The sequence below is a fragment of the Apus apus genome, chromosome 3 (assembly GCF_020740795.1).
Source record: "Apus apus isolate bApuApu2 chromosome 3, bApuApu2.pri.cur, whole genome shotgun sequence".
Lineage (NCBI taxonomy): Eukaryota > Metazoa > Chordata > Aves > Apodiformes > Apodidae > Apus > Apus apus.
This window is the reverse complement of record NC_067284.1, coordinates 62023897-62046359: the sequence shown is the minus strand read 5'-3', so window position 1 is coordinate 62046359 and position 22463 is coordinate 62023897. Positions and strand designations below refer to the sequence as shown.

At 45.8% G+C, this 22463-nt stretch overlaps 2 protein-coding genes across 6 annotated transcripts in view; one reads left to right on the top strand and one right to left on the bottom strand.

Moving 5' to 3' along the window:
- ITPKB (inositol-trisphosphate 3-kinase B) overlaps window positions 1-22463 on the bottom strand; it is a 104682-nt gene that overhangs the window by 44053 nt on the left and 38166 nt on the right. The gene's annotated exons all lie outside the window — the stretch shown is intronic.
- The window catches only part of STUM (stum, mechanosensory transduction mediator homolog), a 135882-nt gene that overhangs the window by 98568 nt on the left and 14851 nt on the right, over window positions 1-22463 (top strand). Inside the window, exons 1-4 of one of the 3 annotated variants that reach the window (XR_007889170.1) lie at window positions 8073-8699; window positions 10117-12130; window positions 13490-13666; window positions 15689-16245. The gene's annotated coding sequence lies outside the window, so the exon portion shown is untranslated. Of the gene's footprint in view, window positions 1-8072; window positions 8700-10116; window positions 12131-13489; window positions 13667-15688; window positions 16246-22463 lie in introns of those variants that run through there. The other 2 variants (XR_007889168.1, XR_007889169.1) reach the window with 2 other exon arrangements.

The window sequence follows — 22463 nt, the reverse complement described above, 5'->3', positions numbered from 1 at the left end:
AGCTGGAAGGCACTGCAAGAGAAATGCACATCTGAAGAAGAAACCCATATGCCCCAGTTTAAGGGTTGGAAAGAGAGATGTTTTTGTTGGTGTTACCCTGCTCATCTTGGCAAGTTGCCACCAGAAGAAGGAAACATTCTGCTATTCTCTTCTTGCATGAGAGGTCAAGGACTCCCCTCAGCATGAGGCCATGTACATCTCTGTGGTCACACACGCCTGTAACATCTGCTTTTATGTCTGATTTCATTCGTCTCCTCCTTCAGCAGTTGCTCTGGGAGGTGATCCCACTTCACTGAGAAGACCAAGTACCAGCCAAATTATAGATTATTGTCATTCACAGAGCTAATATTACCATGAACTGTACAGACTCTTGATTGAAATAAATTAAACTCCTGCAGGATTAGAAATGCTGCATCTCCCCATAGAAGAGCCTGGGGCTGCCTATCCCAGCAGCAAACAGCCCAGCATCAGAGACAACTTCTATTGTTCTACACAGGCTGTGCACAGGCTCTGCAAAGGCACTGGAGCCTGGCTGGGTGCTGGTAGGGCTCTCAGCCTGATGGGATGCTGAAAGAGCCAGTCCTACTGGTTGGAGGAGAAAATCCCAGTGCAGGAGAAGTGGGGAAATTCTGTGGAAATCCTGGCAGAGACAGAAACACTGGGGCTGTCAGCTGGCAGGGTCAGAGAGCCCACCTGAGATGAACGCATTTTGCTGGACAAAGGAAGCAAAAGATGACCTCTTGCCTGAACTCCAGCAGAGGAGAGGCTGAGTGTGGGGAGCACATCCCTTCTCACAGGGTCATGCAGCCCAGTGCCACACAACATGTAGCAACATCCAACAGGGCTGTGGGGACTACTCAAATCAAGAGGAAAATGGTAAGGAACAGCAGTGAATGCACAGGTCTCAGAAAGCAGGCAGTGTGGTCCCAGTAAAGCCTTCCCCTGGTAAACAGCAATCCATGTAGGTCCCCAAGACTCCTTGGGGCTGCAAGGTGGCTGTGCCACCTGCTATCTCCAGCCCATCAGTTCCCTGTTCTGGTGCTGATGCATCAGTTTCACCCTTCAAAACATCTCCTCCACATGCCCATCACCTAGCTGTACCTGCAAATTCTGCTTTTTCCAGGCCAGCCACACAAAGCACACAGGCCTGTGGTTTGGAAGTAGGGGCACAGCTCCAGCACCTTATCTGCACAGCTCCTGTATGAGACCATATGGTGGACTAACTACTGCCTGAAAGGCGATTGAACAATCGTCCCTAGACAAAAAACTCAGTTGCATACCTTAAAACAATCCTCCTATTACCTTGTTTTTCCATGTTTGTCTTCATTTTCTATTACAATAAAGCATCTCAAGCAGCCATACCTCTATAACTAGAACTGCAGGAAAAGGGTGGGGCTTTCCGACATCACTCAAGCTGCACATTATTTATGCAGCTGCTTGAGATGGCAGTCAGATCCTCAGCCAGAGCTGGTCTGAAGCTAAGGAAGCTCGGGCACTTCAAACCAGGGCAACATTTTGCCCCCCAAGCCCATCAGTGCAGGATGCTCAGAGATGCCCTGCTGATAGCACCCTCCCAGGAGCAGCTTTGCATGACCTATGCTGGAGCTCACACCAACTGTAGGGAAAAAGCACACCTTTTTGGGTCCTGGTCCTGTGGTGCCTGACACTGCCATGGGGCTAGTGCTGGTCTATGTGATGCACTGGGGGCTCATGATTTGTAATGTTAGGTCTAACGAGTTACAAAACCTAGTGTTTTCACTTTCTCAGGTGCTGTATTTAACAGAAAACTGGGCAAATGCTCTTATCTGGAGTTACAGCAATGAGAGCAGTACAGCCTACATGGTCCCAGATTTAAGCTGTTCTGGTTTGGTTCGGTGGGTTTTTTGGTAGTGGGGGAGGGGCCCCAGGGGTGGCTCCCTTAAGAAGCTGAGAAGCTCCCCCTGCTCCAAAACCAGCCAAGGAGTCATTAGAGGAACAATAGATGCACCTCAGCGATTAAAACACGAAAGAATGGCTATAACACCTGAGCAGAGAAGGAGGGGGAGAAGAGCTGTGCTGGAGGAGAATAGCTGTGCTAGGGAAAGAGAGCCATGGTTGGTGAGGAAGAAGGGGAAGGAGGTGCTCTACCAGAAGTTTCCCTGCAACCCATGGCTAGGTGGCAGGCTGTCCCCCTGCACTGATGGAGGAACACTCCCTGGGGGCGCCAGGAGGGGTGAACTTGGCTGCTGGACTTGGATTTTGCAGCCAGTGGATTTGCTGCCAGTGGTCTCTGATTATGCAGCTTTGGAAGACCCTGGCACCAGGGGAGTTGGCTGTTCTTCAGGCAGCCTGTGACTCCGGGGGAAGCCCAGGCTGGAGCAGCTCCTGACCTTGTGGGAAGGACTCATGAAGGAGAGGTTCAGGGTGGACTCCCTGCCATGGGAGGGACCCCGAGGGGAAGCAGGGAAGGATTGTAAGGAATTCTTCTTCCTGAGGAGGAAGGAGAGGCAAGAACCACCAGCCTGTGAACTGACTCTAAACCCCATTCTGGGGGGAAGGAGGGAGAGAAACCGGGAACAAAGTAATTTGGCCCAGGAAGAAGGGAGGGGTGGGGTAACATATGCAAGCCCTGCTCTGTGTGTTGTCTGTGTCCTGTGTGTGTTTGGTTAGTGTGAAATGAAATTATTATTTTTCCCCCAAGTTGAGTCTGTTTTGCCTAGGACCTTGACCAGTGAAGAAATCTCCTCGTCCTTTGTCTCGACCCATGAGCTTTGTCCTCATCCCAGAGTGTGTGTGTGTGTGTGTGTGTGTGTGTAGAGAGGGGGTGGGGAGGGAGTTGAGTGAGTGGCGATGAATCTGTTACTTTGTTGTTTTGTTGGGCCCCAACAAGGACATAAGCAAAAGGTTTTGATTTGCTTGCTCTCAGCCATACCCGCTTCACAGGAAGATGAAGCGGCACGAGGGGCTGCCTTGTCATTTGGGCTAGAGCCTTCCATCACCGCAGAAAGCCTTCACCATGGGCCACACAGTGCCTCTGCAGCCTGCTCTCCATCTCCAGAGCACAGAGAGGAGCCTTGGCATGAAGACAGCCCCAGCCCACTGGCCATGGAGGCTGCCGTGCAGTGCCGCCCATGCAGTACAGAAGTGCTGTCTGCTTCCTTCCACATAATAAATGTATGGCTGCTGCTGAAATCCCACATGTGGCTGTGTACCACAGCTTGCAAAGTTGGGAGCAGGTGGCACTCCCCCAGCCCCTTCTCCCCTCAGCGCAGGTGGGCTCAGAGAATCCCACAGCAGGGAGTTCCCCAAGGCAGCTCTGTGCAGAGCTGACAACTAATTTCTTCTCCAAGTCTGTGTGGACATCCTTGCAATTTCAAGTAAACTGTATGTCTTATTACCAAACAGGGTAAGTGGAAAGGCAGGAATAAAGAGTTTTCATAATTATCTTAAATATTTAATTCAAACTCCATTAGTTTGCAGTCTAAATAATTCCATGTATAAACTTCATCTATCTCCTGACCTCAATCTTCTTTACCAGGACCTTCTAACTTTCAGCCTGAGGCCTGGCAGAGGAAGGCATGATGTTTCACTCAGGCTTCTAAACAAAATAATCTGGGAACTATTACAGTAATCAGAAATTGTCTTATTTTGTTTCTGCTAATCCCCTCAGAACAGGTTTAAAGAACTTAGTGGGGTGATGCACTATAGCTTTTGTGAGACAACATGCTTCAACAGCTAACACAAATGTGGAAATCCAGAGACAGTCGCCTCAGTTCTGCTCCTGTGAGTGCTGCCAGCAAGTGATCTTGAGACAGCCATCGGCCCCTAAAAAGCCTTGTCTTGGAAGACACCAGGCCACAGAAGCAAATGAAAGCCTAGAGAAGGGGGAGGGAGCTCTTAAAAAATTAATTGCATGAAAAACAGGCTTCATAACCCACCTGCTGCCTAAGAATGATCTCTGCACCTTGCTAGTATTAGTTCTGACAAATACATGCCTCTTCTTGACTTGCAAGACTAAGCACTTCCCTGGAAAATCATCCAAGGCACAGAAATATTGAGGATATGTGACTTGGGGATCCAAGCATTTCTAAGTGCTTTTGCAGGCAGAGGAAATGCGCAGCATGAGAGGACAAAGTGAAAGAGGACCCAAGCACTAGAAGCGTTAGCCCAGTGTCACGCTCACGAAATTAAAACTGTTCTCTTCCATAGTGTGGACTGTTAGACAAGCTCAGGAACACCACTCACAAACTCCATGAGCAGCCTCCCACTTCTTGGTGTGGAGAGGTACCTTCATAGCTTTTCCTACAAAAATCCCTGAGCCCTAGCTATAGTCAGACTGTGTGCATCCTCACATCATCCATCCTTTAAGGGTGGCATTTTCGGCCAAGGACATGCCTGTGCACATTAATTGCACAGAGAGTTTAAAAGATGAAGCAAGGGACCTGCAGACCTAATTTTGGAGATGAGAATGAGCTCAGAGACAGGGAAGGAAAGCAGGACTGCAGAGAGCTGGGACACCTCCAACATAGACTGGCTCTAGCTCTGTGCCCTGCTCAGACCATCCACACCAGCCTATTCCATGTGTGAGGGATCCCATGAAATAACTGTGTGCACCTGGCTTTCTCTTGGCATGTCCCAATGGTGTCCAGAAATGTAGTGTTATTCTTTCCTAACCAGTTCTCTCACCAGGAGAGAGAAATTGTCTCTTCTTCAGAACAGCTGTTGAGGTGGCACAGGGCAGAAGACACCACTGGGGACTGGGCACCTTTCTTCCCTGTCACATTAGTGCCTCCCAGCAGGAGTTAAAGCAAAGTAACCCGCACACATCTGGCGGAGGCCACCAGGAACCCCGTGCAGGTGAAGGTAGTCTGCAGAGCTGAGGTAAAACCAGGTGAGGGTCTGGATTAACCCTGCAGACCCCTCCACTGCAAAGTGGAGAGCGACAGAGTCAGCAGCAGCTCCTCTGAAACTGCAGCACACCTCCCTGCTCTCCCTTGACACTCTTAGGAATGATTTACCATACAAACTTCAGACACTGGAGGAACTACAGCATCATGGCCCAGTTCTCCAGGGTTCGAAGGGCAGAGGACTTTAGCACAGAAAATATGAGACACGAACGTCCCAGCCAAGTATGTGCTGGTGTTCACATGTGCACCTAATGCACACAAGCCCTGCACCTGGGTGCACACCTCCAGTGTGCATGTACATGGAGGAGCCATGGATGTACCCCACTAGATAATATGAGATTGTTTGTATTTATTTACTGTAACATTTTGTCCTCAGGATGGCAATTCATCTCACCTATTTTTAGACATGTTCAGTGTGGAAAACTGCATCTATGGTAGTTAACTCCTTTTACAGTCACGGCGCTGCTCAGCCACAGCTCCTTGATGCTATGCAGGCAGGTCACATACGCTGTGCTCTGCAGGGGCCTGTTTCTCTCCACAATGGAAGGCTGGCTCAGATCTAGCTATTTGCCACAAATCCCACCCTAGACATCATCAAGCTCTTTTAAAATCTTCTTACCTGAGCTTTCTTTACTTTTCCCTGCCCTTCCATTTCAGCCTTCCATTTTTCCCTTCACTTTCCTCCTTTTCCATCCCCTAATCAGCTTTAGCACCCAGTTTCTCCCCACTTTCCCACTCCACCTCCACCCCACCCCACCTCCTGCTCTCCTCCTGCCATCCCCCACAAGCCAACTCCATGGTGGGCCAATAAATCTTTGTCCTCGTCCTCGCAGGACACAGCTCTGCCGTAGCTCTACTCACTCCTGTGCCTCATCTTGGGGCACCCACGCAATTGCCCTCACCCTCATGCCCACCATTGCCACTGTGCCCTTGCACGGGGCTGTCCCTGCACCTGCATCAGGCCAGTCCCCACGTCCCCCCGTGCATTCCCCTGGCCCCGCACCCACGCAGGCTCACCCCACGCAGCTGCATGCTGCCATCCTGGCTCTGCCCGGCCTCCTCTGGGCGCTGCTCTGCTCTGCAATGAGGGAGAAGCTGCAAGGATGTTTGCAATTTGCATGTGGCTAAAGCAGATTCCCAGATGGCTTCCCAGCTTCCCTTGTATTTTATTTAGTCTTCCTGGCCTCTGCGGTCATTTCCCGTTTCCACCTGCCTTTCCCCTTCGCTCCCTTTCTGTCCATCTCTCCTGTTCCTGCTCTCCCACGGCGAGCTGCTCCCTCCCCACAGTCATTCCATCCCACACGCCTGCAGCCCCTTGCTCTCTCTGCACTCACAGCATCGCCTCCACTTTGCAGCTTGAACTGGCCTTTGCCCTGCTGCCATGTGTGTATCACAAGCAGAGGACAGCTGAAAAGACAATCAGCAAAGAGCTAGGGAATGTCTTGCAGCTAAACTTAGCAAAATCCTGGAGAAAATACAGTCAGAAAAGAGTCTGTGCTCTAGTTTCAGCTGGAGCATGTGAGATCTAAAACCCTTTGTATACCTGTGCGAGAACAACTATTGGGAAAAAAGGGAAATGGTGACATGATGAGTGAGCAAAGAGGCAAAATGTGGGACTGAGGGAAGGAAAGACAAGAACAAAAAAAAAAATGAAACCAGGAAAAAACCAGGTAGATTCTTAGAGACACTTCACAGGCTTTTTTAAAAGTTACAACTGCCTTTCAATTATATATGCTGGAGATACTTTCAACCCAGTTCTGCTTCCCTTGAAAGATTAATTTGGCACACATTCAGTCTCAGATGAGCTTGAGAAACATGAAAGAAGCTGCAAGTGTCACTAAAATATAGGACCAGACTCAATTCTGGGATCTTCCAGAATGTGCATCTTCCTCCTTGACAGCAAAATGGCATCTCTTATATTTTCCCTCCCTCCTCACCTACCCTGACCTCCCCATGCCCAACTCCCAGTAAAAGCTAGTTTATTTTTCTTCTAAATGGCATGGTAGGCATCTCAAAATTATGTAAGATCCTGATTGCATTGAGAGATTAACGAATCTTGAAACTGGAACCAAGGACACCAAGGGAAAGGTTTGTGCTTCACCCCTAGGTGCACATTGTGTACATCATCAGAAAGAAACAATGTTTGCTTACAGACACACCAGTGGTAGACATAATTCCCCTTGGCATGAACAATAGGCCTGATCTAGGAAGAGATACTGCAGCAATTTCAGACTTGTCGGCTGCACTTTCACAAAATGTACTCAAACCGTTATTTCCATTGATCTGACAACTCTGGTTACTCAAACAGCTCCTCAGCCTACTTCCTGTTCTGCTGGAATGCTCATCAGCCCGGCTAAGAGAGAAAAAAAAACTTCTAACTTTATTTTGAGGTCATCAGAAATAGCTGTGGTAAATGGTTCCTATTTTTGTTCCAAAAATGCATTTATACTTTTACTCCTATCAGAGGGCATGGCAATCTGACCTGTCCTGCTCCCCAGGATGCTGTTTCAGTACCGTTGGTGAGCTGAGCCCAGGCACCACTGCCAACATGGTCCTCAGCTCTGAGCACAAGAGACCTGCTCCAGGAAGAGTGGAAAAATTCACTCTTTGTGCCACATTTTGCTGCTGGTCTTCCTGTGCTGTGGTTTCCAAAGAATCCCTGATGGAGCCATCTGGGAGGGGGATTTTGCAATGTGCACAGCTCTCCATGGGCTAGCCATTTATATAAACAATGCACTGACCCAACCCATCTCTTGTTTTGTGTTATTCTTACCCTGGGTCAGATTTATCCCTTGTGCAAGCCCACCAGGCTCAACAGAGTTATGACAGAATTGATTTGGCCTGATCTCATTCCAGTCTTGCAACTTAAATGAAGCAACATTCTAAAGCATTGATTATTCTCCATAAAAGTGAGAGGGAATCATAGTTCAAGGAGTCAGTGTGCACTGATTGCTGGCGCTGTTTCCTGCAGTAGCAAAAGAAGACAGCAAGGGACCAGCACACAGCAGCAAATAAAACTTTCCAGTGAGATCAGCTGGAACTGCCACTGCAAAATCAGCCACTGAACCTACATCTGGAGCCTTCCTTGCCTTTCCAAAAACCACAGGTTATTTTTGAGATTAGTGGTGAAATTTGTGGCTTGTCACTACCCAATCCAAAAATTAATGTCTTAGGGGCTTAAAGGGATTAGCAGGTATTTTCCAAAGTATTTTATCTTTGGAGGATCTACTCCCAAAAATTCTAATGCTAGCTGTACTGCTTTAGAGACATTAAGTGCCATCACATTGTTAGTGTTTCTGGGGCCAAAGATTGTTTCTCAAATCCCCACTCCATTCAATAAACACTGACACCAAGTAATAACATTCAGTATGTGTGTTGTAACATGTGTTACCGTACAGCTTGCCATGCTGTCAAAACTGCCTTGCAATTTAATTCCCGACCACGTAACTTAATTGCATAGTATATGGAAAATGTTGCTGTTATGCAAACCTCTGTTTTCTGACAATAGTCAGTCAAGCTGCTTTCCTCCCTTAACTTTATACCCTGAAAATATTCTAATTCTGTTTGTTATGCCAACACTAGTTAGTTTTCCAAAGGCAGCTGCTCTCCAGAAGATGATCTGTATGTCATACACAACCTTCAAAACTGCCCTCCTGGTGCGATTTCACTGAAGTTAACCCTGCAGATGGAGCACCTGAGAAAAGTGCACAGCCTAAGGATAAACCCAGTGTCCCTGGGTACCTATCAGCTTGAAAGGAGAAAAGTGAACACTGCAGCATCTTAATTCAAGAGGCAAACTGGAGAATGTGTCAAGTAAGTAAAAATCCAGACACCTGTAGAGCTGCTAGAGGACACTCAACATCACTTCATACAGCACCTCTGCATCATTCAGTGACAGCCCTGCTCTATATCTTCCAAGCACTGTTGCAGACTAAGATTCCTTGTCTGAAGGCATTTACAACCATCCATATATCACTGTCCAATGGCAAAGTCTTGTGTCCAGTTCTGGAGTTCCCAACATAAGAAGGACATTCAGCTCCTGGGGAAAGTCCAGAGGAGGGCCACAAAGATTATCCAGAGGGCTGGAGCACCTCTCCTGTGAAGACAGGCTGAGAGAGTCAGGGCTATTCAGCCTGGAGAAGAGAAGGCTCCAAGGAGACCCCACAGCAGCCTTCCAGTGTCTGAAGGGAGCCTACAGGAAAGCTGGGGAGGGTCTTTTTATAAGGGCTTGTAGTGAGAGGACAAGGGGTAATGGATTAAAACTGGAAGAAGGGAGATTTACATTAGACATTAGGAAGATATTCTTTAGCATGAGGGTGATGAGACATGGAACAGATTGCCCAGGGAAGCTGTGGTTGCTCCCTCCCTGGAACTGTTCAAGGCCAGGTTGGATGGGGCTCTGAGCAACCTGGTCTATTGGAAGGTGACCCTGCCCATGCAGAGATGTAGGAACAAGATGATCTTTAAGGTCAGTTCCAACTCAAACCATTCTATGATTCTATGTTTTTTGCTAAAATCTTACAGCCTGCTCTGAAGTGCTTTGGCCAGTAGGCTCTGCGCTGCCTCCCCACTTTCAGATTAACACAGTCAGAGCTGTTTTCCCATCTCCTGGCAGACATTTGTGTCAAAGATCTCCAAATCACTTTTACCTATAGAAAAAGTGATTACATTCCAAATGAAGTTATTAAATTTCAAATTTTGTTTTATATTAAAAATTGTCAGGGAAATGGCGTGAACTTCCATGTGCAGTTTGTATGGTCCTTGTTCTTCGGTGACCACTCGTGTCTCTATCTGCATCCCTACCTCCAGATTTCACCTGGGAGATGAGTTTGAATTTTAGCAGAGATTTGAGAGTTTAATGCCACCTGCTATCCCAGGCCTCACAACACACAGAGAGGAAGGCAGATTTCATTCTAGTTGTGTTTGAGCTTTTTGTTTTGTCTGGGGCAGGGAGGGGAGCTGGCATCCTCTGTTTGTTACAGGAAAGCCGAATCTGCTTACATGTTCTGCCCTTCTGGCTTTTTTTTCCATTCAGCCCATCACTCGACCAAGAGAAGTAGCTATTTCAATGGCACGTTTGCCCTGTCTTGTTCTCACAGCCTCCAGCTCTTGCAATAAGGTGGCTGAGGCTCTGGGCTTGTGGTTGTTGTTGTTGTTGTTTGGTTTGGTTTGTTTTTGTTTGTTTGTTTGTTTCTTGTTTTGTTGATTTTGTTTTTTTTCTGGCTTGCAGAGAAGAATGAAAAATTATCCTGAGTGCAAGAAACTAGGAAGACAACCAAACAAAATCAACACTTAAAAAAACCCCAAACCTCAAAACGGAGTGATTTTTAAGGCAATCCTCATCATTTTGGGCTGGGGCCAGCAGGAAGACCGCGCTCTTCCCCTGTTCAACCACTGCCAGCCTCTTGCCCTACACACCTCGATGATAAAAATATCTGTATCCTGTCAACATCATGAGATCCACCCTTCAGGAATACTAAAACTACAGCAGGCCAGAAAAATGCTTACAAACCTTCCTATTGCAGGTAAAACCCAGGATCCTGCCACAAATGGAAAAGGTCTTTCCTAAGGCTCCTGCCCAAGAGAGGCTGCTGCTAAAAAGTTTTTTATCCCACACCACAGCATCTTTTTTCTCCCTCTTTGGTGCCCAAACCCTCCCAAGGCACAGAGGGAATGGGCTCAGATGGTCCATGTAAATCTCAGCAAATTAGGCTCTGCACCAGATGCCAAGGGATGGACGTCAGCTGAGGAAACAGCACAACCGGTCCCAACCAGGCAGAAAAGACAGCAGGGGACAGTAAACTCCACAACGGTTCATTGTATAACAAATGCAAGCATTTATTCCCCTCTGTCCAGGGAAACTCTGCAGCACATTTTGTCTACAGCAAAGTAATTACTAGCTGTTTGCTTGTTTTCCTTTAATGAATCAGTTGAATGATTCCAGTGTGAGTGTGGGGGAGTGAAAGTCTGCCATTCAGCTGTCTGCTAACTCTGGCTTCTCTGAAGATTTGTAGAGCAGAATTCAGGACTCCAGGAGTTTGGGTTATTTTTCTAAATGAAGTTCAACATTGCATCTTCCAGAGAAGCTGCCAGTTATCTCCAAAACCTACAGTTCTTATTCATTTGGTACCACAGGTTTCAGATCGAATCGTGGCAAAGTGTGGTTGACCTCAGATTAAACTAAAGTACTTGCTCCATGGCATTAGACTTCAAGGTTGGCTAGCATGGGAGCTGGATGGAGCATGGTTTTTTTTACATCATGGCTCAAGAAAAAAAACTGGAGGAGAGGAGGTGTGCAGTGTGTCTGAACACAACTGAAATGGTTGGGTTGTGGAAGAAGAATTCTGAAATGCCTCATCTGGAGCCAAAGTAAAATGAGGTGTATCATTTTTTGTTATGTAAGTTCTAAAAAACCTTTTTTTTTCTTAATGCAATGTGTTTTAGCAGTGAGGTCAACTTTTAAGTGAAAAATGCCATTTTGAATCAAATCTACATTTCAAATGCTTGCAAAACATAAACAAAATTCCCAAAATGAAACAGTTCATTCTGAAACTGTCAGAATGACATGCATTGCTATTTTTAACATCCATCCATCTTCCCCCACCTCTCTATTTTTTTCTAGGCCTGACCTATTCAGAAAATGTGTTTGAATTTGTGAATCATTTTGACTCCCCCTTGACATCTGCTGGAAAATTTACTCTCTGCCAAAAATCTGTTTTTCCAACCAGTTCCTAAAATTTCCTGTCCTGCCAGGGTTTCTCTGGATGAGGCTGGAGGACCGACTGCATTGTGGGGGCAGCGGAGATGGTCCAGAAGAAGAGCAGGCCAGGAGGCCAAATCCCAGCATCTTTCCAGGCAGAGATGGACTCTGTGGCACTGAGCAGCCCAATTCCTCACTCTGACTGCCTGGAAAAACTCCCAAGCTGCCCTCTCCTGAGACCAAAGACAGAGTTGTACTCCAATGAAGCCAGCAGGCAAAGGGAGTTCCTCATCAGGCTGTGGCTTCTGGGTAGTAAGGGAGTCCTTTGAGTTTTGGTTCTCTTGGAAAAATCTTGCCTTCAATGCCAAGATCCTGAAGGTTACAGGGGTGTACTGTGGGGGCTTGGAGATGCCTCCTATCAAATTTATGGGAATTTTGGCTTTGGCTTCAATGGAAGCATGTCAGTTCCCAGGCTTGCAATGCAATACAGAGGCAATAAACTTCACAGTCTGGCAATTCATAGAACAACTGATGCCTTTGCAATGTGAGTATAAATGTTACCGGTCTCATTTGTGAGTGTTTTGATCCTACCCTGAAACTTTTAGCAAGTGGAAAACTTGGATCTCTTTTTCTCAGTCTTCACATCCAACCTGTCTCTAAGTCTTGCAGATTTTTTCAGGGTAACATGCCTAACAGAGTCTTTCCAACCTACCCACCCCACTAAAATTCACCTCCAGGGCTCATCATGTCACATCTCAATTTCACACTTTAACAGTCCTTCCTCTGTATGCTTGTTCTGTAAAAGTCCACCAAACCCACTTCTGAAAGATCACTTCTTGAATTTGTCATCTGGCCCCTCTGTAGCTCTCTTAGCCTCCCCACCTTGACTCCTCCTGAGGTGCAAGTCTAAGATACTTGTGTTTTGTTTTGTTTTTTTCTATTCCCATCACTTCTTATTTCAGTGCTGAAAGGTCAACTCCTGTGTATGCTCAAGCATGAGATCAGCTTATATCAAAGAGGATCCTCTGAGCTTTCTCCCTTCTGGGAAGGAGTTCCCATCCACAAAAACAAATCTGGGATCTGGAACTGACTTTAAGCTGCCCAGAAGCTCAAAGACCAAATATCAGAGCTGGTTGGGTTGTACAATACAGGGCCAGACAAGAGCAGACAAGGTGGCATCGTGCTACCTCTGCATTTCCCTCTCATTACTGGCCCAGCACTTGGTCAACTTAACAGTCACTTGTGACCACCTGGACTCCCACACTGCTTTCCTTGGCAAGAAAAAGCCATTCCAGCAACAAAAAGTAACATGAGAAAACAGAGACCTAAGGATAGAGGCCAAGTCCTTTCTCCTCAAGATCAGACATGGATGGGGCTGCTAGCAGTGGAGGAGCTGAGCTGCAGCCCTGGTTTCTGACCATTTGTTTTAACTTGCTGTACAAGGGGGCTTCCACAAGAGCACGATGACTAGTTGCTCCCTCCTCTGAAACAGGGACTGGTTCAGTTCAGAGTTCATCTTGAATGTATGAGTTTTGTACAGATATTTTTTCAGTGATGGCACATCTTGCTCAAAAACTGAGACATGCGCTGTTTGTGTGTAAAGGTGGGAATGTGATATCCAAGAAGGCAATTCCATTCACTTTGCAAAAAGATCAAAGTTAGTTCCCACTCTGCTAAAAGTACAGAAGGGAAATGCAGATTTGTCAAGCACAGAGAGATAAACTGGATTGGGAACATTTTATATACAAATTCCTAGGAGAATATTAAAACAATGGATCTGGGATAGCACACTTGTCAGGGTTTTTTCAAACAATGGGTTTCACATATTCTTTTAAAATACAACAGTAATTCAGGTGGGTAGAGATAAGACACAGTTTTTAAATCTCTTTTGTTTTCTTTCCAGATGCTCCAGTCTCCACCACAGAAAGACATTCTCAACATGAAAGCCCAGGGTGAAGGATTGTCACCTCTAAATAAATACAGCTCCAAGGAGATAATAATTAACACGCTCTTTCTGAAGCTGCTCAGCAATTGCATTTCCGACTGCCTCCTACTTCTGTGACCACATCTTACTTTCAAGGTACATTTATTAATGGCAGTCCAAGACTGCCCTAAGCAGCAGGAATGGGGGCTGCTGCATGGGAGTACAGCTGCATGCCAGTACTGGGCAAGAGCAGGATGACACGGTGCAACTTGGAGGTGAGCACAGTGCCAGCAATTGGTGCTCAGCTCTCCTCAGATGCCATGACAGGCACCTCCCTGGGCAGTGTGCACTCACTGACATCCACCTGTGGAAATACCACCCTGGGGCCTTTCGTGGTCACTTTGTTGTGGGTACCAAGGGCAGCACAAGGTACAAGGTGATGATGAACTGCTGAACTGCAGCTAAGTTGATGCTATGCAGGCATGGGTTAAAAAAAAAAAAGGAATTGGGCTCCACTTCAGAGTTCAAAGAAATGTTTGAACCTTTGGGCACCAATTCAGGCTCATTTCTAATTATATGCCAAGTTCAGCCTTTTAAACCAGGTCTGTATTTTTCAGTAAGGGCCACTTTGCAGTTGTTATTTGAGTTCCTTGCCAATCTGTTATTGGATTTTCCACTTGACATTATTAAGGGATTAAGTTGTTTGTCTCATCATCTTTTATCTGTTCTATTCAGTTTCCTACAAACAGACTTTAGCCAGAACAGAGAAGATAGGAGAAATAAAAAAACCCCAACACTTTCAAGATATATAATGGTTCAGCATTTGTCATTATTATTCTTTAAATTTATTACTTTGTATATGTAAACTTTGCTGACTCCTTTAATCTGGAATATATTAAAGAAAGCATTAGGCATTACAACATGTAATTGGATTACACTATCCTGGTACAGCTACAGCTATAGAAGAAATATGTAACAGAAGATCCTGAGGAGTTACACATTTTAGACTTAGATCATCAATTGCCATAGAGAAGATATAAACAAATGTAGCTGAGCCTGGAAAGAATGTTGCTAAAATTGGAGAAACATCTAATGCGAGTAGCCTAGGGGTGCAATAACTTTGCCCGTAACTTAACAAACCCACCCACATAAAATACATCAGGAGAGATTGCAGATTGGACTCTCTGATCTGCAGTCTGCCAAAAGGCAAACCTGACTTTTTTCCCCTCCCTACAGATGCAGGCTTGAATGGTGCCTGCAGAGTGTTAAATGTATATTACCTGTAATAGCAACCATATTACTTTTGGACATACTGCTAATTCTCCCCTGGCTGCTCTGTGCCTTGCTTGGAGCGGGAGGATGCCCCTCAATATCCAATGGGGCTTGCAGCTGTCAGCAGGGCAATTCCTATGGTCCACAGAGTGAGAAGGAACCTGCTCACCCCCTATCACCCTGCCCCTCCTCAGTGTCCTGATCTTCTCTCTTTTGAGAATACAAACAAGCTCCCTCAACCACTGTGTTTAACACATTTAAAGAAAGTGTTTTGAATGCCTTTAGCTCGATGGGATAAAAGCTGTTAAAAAGGGGGGGGGGAAGCTGTTTTAAAAGCTAAAATGCACTTTCTGAAAAGTCACCCTGAAGATCTTTATATTTATAAAGCTCCTGTCCCCAAAGGCTCAAAAGCAAGAGGCAAAACCGCTGTGGGGAAGGTGTCTCTGCTTCATTAATTCAGCTTAACATTGGATTTACCATGAGATGTAACTGGATACATGCAGGGGAGAGCAAGGCAAAAAACGACCAAGGACCAAATCTGCAGCATGCTTCTGCTGGCTTCAGCCGAGCTACAACAGTTTTTATCAGCATTTTATCTGACCCTAACAAAAGGAGCAAATTGTTTAGCAAAGGAAGAGGGTTCTTTGATTCTATCTTGCTGCAGATGAATTGCCCAACCAAGGGCAAAGGGACAGGAAGCGAAGGGGGAGGAGCAGGAGGTGATGCTGAAGGTAGGTGCTGCTGCTGTTGAGCCCTCTGCTGACTTTCACTCCGTGCCACGCTTCTGGCAGTCCTTTTTGCTAACACGGATGGAAGAGAGAGGGCTGGGCCTGCTCCCTGGCATAGCCATGCTACCAAGACATTGTGCTGGTTATTCCTAGTGTTGATATATTCTTTTTCACTTAGGCAAGGCCCAAAATGTCCAGGCTGAACGGAGCTTTGCGACAGTGAAGACTGCAGGCTGAGCCCTCCTTCTGCTTCACATAGTCCAAGAGCCCTGTTTTCCAAAATCCCAAGTCAAGGATGAAAGCCCAGAAGCCAAGGATGAAACCCTAGGCAAAACTCACGTCAATTCAGCAAGGTCCACACCACAGCATCTGCAGGTGCTGACCTTCCTGCAAACCAAATGCGTGAGGGAAACAGCAAAGAGACAAGTCTGATTCTGTCCTTTGAACCAACCTAATTAAAATGTCTGTCAATATGTCACTCCAGAGCCCATGTATGTCTTTCAGGGAAATGTGGGATGCTTTACCAAAACCACAACAGTGCTGAATGCTAATGCAGTTCCTATTGTGTAGCCCTGATCAGATAATACACTGTATTGCTTACAAGAAGTTGTAAGTGCTAAACATTTGTTGTTTTACCCCCTCGTCTTCCTTCCAAAAGCAATCCTTTTGCCTTGCAATAGGTCTTAGATCTGAAAGAAAGAATTTAATTCCTTCTACGAGGCTGTCTCTTTTGCCAGATCATTAATGAAAATAACATTCTTTACTATAAAAAAACTTGCTTCTTTCTTCTCATGGCTCAGCACTCAGTCGATGCAACCCCTGGCTGACTATGACAGTGAGGATCTCCACAGGCAGGCAGCTGTGACAGCAGCTGTATGGTGGTGAACTCCCACCATTGTTGAAAAAGAAGAAGCTGCAACCAACATTTTCCAAAAGCTTCCACCAATTCTGAGAGTATTTGTGGCACATACACCCAGCCTGAAACTTATAGCTGGAGACCCTTGAGCTTCTGAACATACCCATGCCAACTCATGCTGAAAGGCACCGCTTTCATCCCTGTTACAGAGGAAATCACACATTTTTCTGCCTAAACACTGATTTAAAAGCCTAATCAGAGGAATTTGCTTTTGAAGCTGGTAGACCTCAGACTGGAGCAGCTTCCAGAACTACCTGAAGCCTTTGTCCAAGCTAAGCATGACCTGGCTTTTTATGTGTATGAATAGGAATGAAATTCCAATACATTTTATAGAACACATTCATGAGTACTTTAGAAACAGATTCCTTTGCCTTAAGCACAGTCCTGAGCTAGTCTTCAAGATTCCATCACAGTCAACAGAGAAAAAAGGTACCTTAGGAGGAGACATGCAAGAGCCAGACAAATTCCATAAAAGGGCCATTTCAAGTGACCCAGCCAGTGTGGAAGCCCACATTCCCCAAAAAGTCACATTTGAGAATAGGGTTTAGGCTGCAAAACTACTCAGTAATTTGAAAATGTTAACATTTCATTTTTCTTGTCTGTTAAATATTAATGTATCTTTCTTAGAAAGCTTTGGTGGGCTTCATTGGAAGAAAGCAGGTCAAATTTACTACATAAATTTACCTACTGGTATAAATAAAATAATCTCTAACAATTACAGAAGGCTAATCTAAGATGAAGTGGTACTTAACATCATACATAGATGCCATTATTTCTCTAGTCAGCTCAGATTTATGTGTAAAGAAAACATTAGCTCAGTACTGGCTATCAATCACCACATGGCATGCAAGAGCTCAATGCTGTGCTAATATTTTCTTCATGTGCAAATCTGTCCTAATGCATGATAAAAATAACATGGAAAACATGAGACAGCTGTTGACTACCTTTTGAATGTTTTTTGTCATTGCAAGGCTCTAAAAAATGTAAAAACAAAACTGTAACTGTCACTCTGTGGACATCCAGTTTAACACCTGAAGGGTCCAACCAGCCAAGCTCCTGATATTCTGTGACTCTCATCAGAAACCTGTCTGTTGACAGAGCTAGGGACCCTAAGGATGGTGGGCCTAATGCTTGTTCTTCCAGCACCTCAAAAATGCTTTGGGCTTTTTTACACTTTTAATGGATGCTTTCAGTGTGAAATTGTGAGGCAAAATATATAAAAGATAGCAGCTGTGCTAGCAAGTTAAGTCCCTCTATGAAAATGATCTGCTACGTGCCGTTTAATTTCTACATTGTCAATCATGGAGAATGTGAGAAGAGAAGAAACACTTACCAATGAGCTTAAAATTGCTGATGAAAACAGGCTTGAAATAGCACTGTTTGTCTCCCATTGGGTTATGGCAGCACCTTCACTATGCCTCAATGGCTGGGAGCCCATAAAAAAGCTGCTTACTTCCCAAGATGGCCACATCAGTAGGTACAAGATAAGCTATGAAACAGAGAGTGGTAGTTTGTGAACTGTCCAGAGCACACAGCCTCCACCTACGAAGAGCCTGAAGCTCTGCCCAGGCCGCTGGGCACCGGGGGTTCCTGATCTCATCCCAGCAGACAAAACACGCCGTGCTGTCAGCTCTGCTAAGCGTGGTGATCTGAAAGTGGAAACACAGAGGTGTCTATCTCCTCCTAGACTTCCCACAGCAAGGCTGAAGGAGGCTCCATCCTTCGGCAGATTATCTGGTGTGCCAAGAACTTTCCCTGGGCATTTCTAGAGTAACAGTCACTCTTCAGAGCAAGCAAGCAAGGCCCTAAATATGCTAGACTTGATACTAAATTGATACTAAATTGGTCATACCACTCACAAGCTCATAAACTTAGGAGCTTTTAAGACAAACATAGTGGAAGGAAGGAGTAAAATACATAAACACAGTCAGCATACAGACATACGTTCATGGAACTTGCATGTATCACCATAGCCGTGTGGTCATGGTTTTTGTTACACAGAGACTTCCTGATCACAGTGACAGCTAGGAACAGAATGAAAACATATTTAATTTGATTGATTTTTTTATGATCTAATCAGGAGTGCTGTTATCAGCTTATGCCTTGGAACATCTCAAAGACAAATAAGAAAGGGTCCCAAAGGCCCTTGGCTGACACCAACCTTGTCTAAACTTGGCTCCTTTCAGAAATGCTTTACATCCATTGTGAGTCAAAGAAATAAATCAACTTTAACACCTGTCAGCAGAAATGCCATTAGCTTTTTCCAAAAGCTCTTGCCATTTTGTGTAAGTTAACGGAAGTCTCTTATTCTGGGCAAGCTGCTCTGCCTGTTGAGAGGAGCAGAGGCTTCACAATGTACCAAGATTCACTGTATTACTATTCTGCCATATGTCCTGCTTCCACAGTGGCTGTGGGAAGGCCAGGAAGAGGAACACTCTGGTGTCCTGCATGGTTTCCAGGAGGGTGGGTTTTTTCCCCTCAACATGTCACTTTTCTATAGAATGTACTTGCATAATTTCTGCCTTTCTCCCCACTCATCTTCTGCTTTGTCTCTAGTTGGCAAGGAGTTGACAAACTAGCGGATTTTGGTCAATGACAATGAGTAATGACCAGCTTTGGAATATCTTTCTCTTAAGGGGCATGGCCAGCTTCCAACACTTGGGCCAAGCCTCCTCCAGCTGAGTACACCTTGGTCTATCGGGTCTCCCTTGGAAAGAGCAAACAAGGTCCCCCAAAGAGCAAAACTCATAGGCTTGTGTTTTCCTGTTGAAGTCAATGGGAGTCACATCTATAATGAGGCTTATTTTGGGTATGAAATCCCCATTAGGAGCCAGGCTACCATCTCAGGCTACCTATGCCACTCAGGACAGGGTAACCTTCTCAGCCCCCCACACACCCAACCTGTGTGATCAGCCATGAGATGTGCCATGATGGAGACAGGCATCTTTGGACAGCTGATGCGTGCCCCTGGCCTGGGCAGCGGGTGAACAGAGGCACCCACTCCCTCCCCAGGCTACCCACATCACTGCTGCAGGGGGTGAGCAGCCAGCACTGCCCTGCAGCATTGTCACACTGCAGTGAGCCCATCCCAACACGCTGCTTGGACAAGCCATCCCTCCCACATAGTCAAGAAGTGTAATCACCCAAGCGTTTTTGAGACCTGGCAAGCATCAATAAACAAGTGTGGGGTTTCTCCAGCAGCAGCCCACAGCTCGGGGAAAGCCACAGCTGCAAAAGCCCTTGCATGGAGTTTTACTCAGACTTTAGGTGGACTTGCAGTTAGCAAAATGTCAAATTGCTCTTGTCACCACACTTCAGAAGTCTGCTATAATCAACACAGAGTCACTGTATTCCAGCATTGCACAGCCCACCAGGCACCAAAGCACTCTAGGGACACGCACCGTACTGAGAGAGCTGTTTCACTAAACAAAGGCAGAGCTTGTATCAGCCACCAAGATGTCTCAGGTCACAATGTTCAAAAAAGTGACCACACTCCCCTCCCTCTCTTCCTCCTCCCTTTTGCTAGGCAATGCGATTTTCTTACTGGTCAATTTGCAGGCCTGACTGCAAATCAAGTTTCCTATCCAAGCCTGTGCCAGCCAGAGAGATCTGCCTGTTTCCCAGGGAGGTCAGGAGGAACTACAATAGACAGCCGGACATCCCTAACAGATTTGCTAAGCCAGGCAACCTCCTGAAAGGAAGGGCAGAAGCAAGTCTGCTCTTTATCAAATCTGTAAACAAACTATGTGAAATGTGTGGTGCAGACCGTACCTGCAGCAAGAAATGCTTTCGTGTCATTCATGGTTACCTCTCCTTCAGGTACTGCAGCCCTCTCCTGCACCAGCAGCACCCGGTGCAGGCAGGCAGAGCCCTCTGTCTGCCCAGCACTGATCTGCTCAACCCAGAGGTGTGATGCTGATTTCTGTTGGCTGAGGTCTGGCAGGATTTATTTTGACGGAAAAGCATGACTTGCGGAGAGAGCTTCTCATACATTCTCCCTCATTAAACAACTCATTTCCAGACAGTGTGCATTGTTAAAAGGAAATAGTGAGTTCATGAAAACAAATGAGTGTGCAACCTGAGACTGCTGCAGTAGCTGCTTTCTGCTGATTTAAAAGATGTTGCCAACTGGTACACAAAGTTGGGTGTTATTTATATGAATCCACTCTGAATTACTGGGCATTTGCACTCAATCCTACCGAGGAGTTGACAATAACCTGCCAAAGCCAGTGTCAGCCCTGCACAGGACCTGTGGAGCCCAGTGGAAAGTATAATTGTAAATTAGCCCAGCCATTCCTGCTGAGATGACTCCAGCATTGAAACATGAAATCAAGTGCTCCTCCTCAGGCTGCCTGGCACATTTTAGACCAGATCTTCATGACGTTTAGCCTGGAGTAGTCCCACTGAGCCCATCGGAGTTACTCTGATCTTAGATCTGATGTGAGCTCGCTCTGATCTAGGCTTTTTGGCACTAAAAACAAGCTTTGCCTGTTCACTGCCCAGCCGCCAGGCTGGCTGAGCTCACTGGAAGCCACAGGAGGTTGCACAGGGTCAGCTAGAGGCTCCAGGAGCCTTTCCACAAGAGCATCAGGCATGATTTTGCCCATCAAGAAAACTGTTTTCAGCAGCTAATCAGTGGGACCTGGCACCAGCAACAGCCATTAGTATGGAGAAGAGAGAAGAGATTACTACAGCTCACACACAAAACCCACAGAATTTTATCAGCAGAAGGACTGCAGCAGCTCCCAAAGGAAGCAAGCTGATTCATCAGTTTAGAGCCCCAAAATACAAAACTGGCTGCAAACATAATGAGTTACAGACTCGTAACTTCATTAACTGTTCTTTTCTCAACTGTTTCTCCATCCTGAGAAGAACTGAGCGTGAGTTCTTGGAACAGGATAGAAGAAGTAGAAAAGCAAAGATATTTACTTCAGCCTGATGAGTGTTTTGCAAACCACAGTCTGTCAGTTCTTCATGAGTTTGATACCTTCAATTTACTTAGATGTTTCCCTGCACAGGTCTTCCTTGTGTCATTGAGCTCAGCATGAGTTTCACTACCATGTGTCTACGTAAAGTTAAACACAGTGAACCACATCACTGAAAGTTGATGGGTCTTTATCAAACTCAAAATTAAGGTGACACTGGGTTGTCCTGTATTTTTCAGGGTTTGTCAGCATGAGGCTCCAGTGCTCAGCTCAAATCAATGTGAAGTCTCACAACCAGAGGACAGAAGACCCCATGTGCTGGTCAGAGAACCTTGTGATAGACATTGCACAGGGATAAAGTGCTTCAAAGCCCCTGGATAAATGGTGTGACAGGTCAATACAGACTTTTTGTGGGGCATTCAGACAAGGAACGAATTCCCCAAGTGATATAAGAAATCCCATGAGTGCCTTTGGATAGCACTTCAAAGCCCACCTCCCTGAAGAGACCTTTCAGCTCTAAGGGTAATACACTGCTTTCTCTCACTTGAAACTGCCCAAAGAGCCCCAAAACAAACAAAGCTCCAGAAACAAATGAACTTACTATAAATATCTTAATAAAAATATGCTTACCTAAAATATTAGATACCCCACAAGCAAAAAGCTTTATTCAAAAGGTGAATTACCAGAAATTCTAGAAATGTTTGCTTCCATGTGAAAGGCACACAGACACTATGGTGATGAACATCAGTATAAATTTTAACAGACAGTTGGCCCACACAGTTTTGACTCCAAGGAGGAAATAAATTCTCCCTTAGGCTAACGTAAATCATGGGAAACCTCCAGAACCAAGGGAAGATGTGCTAAGGGGAAGCTGAGGCTCTTAACCACATGTCAGCAGAAGGCTGCAGTTCCGTGGGTGCACATTAAGCATGCCAGCGGGCAGCTTGCAGTGCTGGGGAAGCTCTGCAAGAAACATGCACAGCAGGATGGGTACCATTGCTCTCTCCTGCAAGCAGCAGATTTTCAGATTAGGAACAGGGATAACAAGCTTTCCATGTGAGGGAAAGCAAGCACTGCCAAGCAAATGGAAAGTTCCTCTGCAGACCTCTGCT